The sequence below is a fragment of the Zalophus californianus genome, chromosome 6, assembly GCF_009762305.2.
Source record: "Zalophus californianus isolate mZalCal1 chromosome 6, mZalCal1.pri.v2, whole genome shotgun sequence".
NCBI classification, from domain to species: domain Eukaryota; kingdom Metazoa; phylum Chordata; class Mammalia; order Carnivora; family Otariidae; genus Zalophus; species Zalophus californianus.
Window position 1 is genome coordinate 65,606,051 of NC_045600.1, and position 1,405 is coordinate 65,607,455.

Consider the following 1,405-nt stretch of genomic DNA (forward strand, 5'->3'; position numbering starts at 1 on the left):
GAAAAGAAAATGTGTTCCATGTGTATAGCTTTATAATTCAACATCTGTATACATATGTTACAAAGTGATTACCACCACAAGTCTAGTTACTATCCATCACCATTTAGTTGATCCCCTTCACCCATTTTTCCCACTCCCCAAACCCCTTCCCTCTGGTAGCCACTAGTCTGTAACTATGAGTTTTTTAGTTTTCATTTTTGTTCATTTGTTCTGTTTTTTTTTTCTCATGTGTCAGTACTTTTAATGTTGTGTACATCAAATTATAGTAAAAATGACTATAAACAACATGCAGCCCCTCTATTTTCATGAACAGCACAAGAGATTACAGTAAACCGAGTTTATATTCCACCATCAAGTGTGGTTCTCCCATTAGTTCACTTTGTGATGGGTCATTAAGAATATCTTCAAATCCAGTAGTCTCATCATTACCCCTCAAGAAGATACCCAGTGAAAGGTTTGAACTTGGAAGAAATGGAAGACGCTGCACCTGCTGCACTGCCTTGAACTCCATTTGTATTTTAGTGGAGCAAACAGACCCTGGATGTTCCTTAGTGTGGAAAAATTCATTTTATCTTGGTTGAGCTGGAAATTTTTTTCTGATAATTCAAGAGGATGACTGGGCAAAAGTTCATTTTTTACACAAGGAAGGCCTTTTCGAAGAAGATCATGACTTTCAAAAGGTCCACTTGCTGAAAGTTCAGTTAACTAGAATACTGTCCTTTAACTTAGATCCGAGTCCTCTGGCATTCATCTTCACTTACTCTGTGAACAGCCTCTCAGCCTCGTTACTGTCAGCTGGCCCATTTGTTCTGTTTTTTAAATCCCACATATGAGTAAAATCCTATGGTATTTGTCTATCTCTCTGTCTGACATATTTTGCTCAGCATAATACCCTCAAGGCCCAACCATAATGTTGCAAATGAAAAATTTCCCATTTTTTATGACCAACTAATATTCCATTGTATAAATATACCACATCTTCTTTATCCATTCATATCAGAGGACACTTAGGTTGTTTCCATAGCTTGGTCATTGTAAATAATTCTGCAATGAACATGGGGGTGTATATATCTTTTCAAATTAGTGTTTTCATATTCTTTGGATAAATACCCAGAAGTGGAATAGCTGGGTCATATGTTAGTTCTATTCTTAATTTTTTTGAGAAATTGCTATACTGTTTTCCATAGTGGCTTCACCAGTTTACAATCCCACCAACAGTGTATAGTATACATCAACACTTGTTATTGTTTGTCTTTTTTATGATAGCCATTCTCACAAGTGTTAGGTGATATCTTGTGGTTTTGATTTGTATTTCCCTAATCATTAGTGATGTTGAGCACCCTTTCATGTGCCTGTTGGCCATATGTGTGTCTTCTTTGGAGAAATGTATATTTAGATCCTCTGG

At 36.3% G+C, this 1,405-nt stretch overlaps 1 pseudogene; it reads right to left on the reverse strand.

Annotated features, from left to right (window-relative positions):
• Window positions 1–322: 322 nt before the first annotated feature.
• Window positions 323–751, reverse strand: LOC113909970 (annotated as a pseudogene).
• Window positions 752–1,405: the final 654 nt, after the last annotated feature.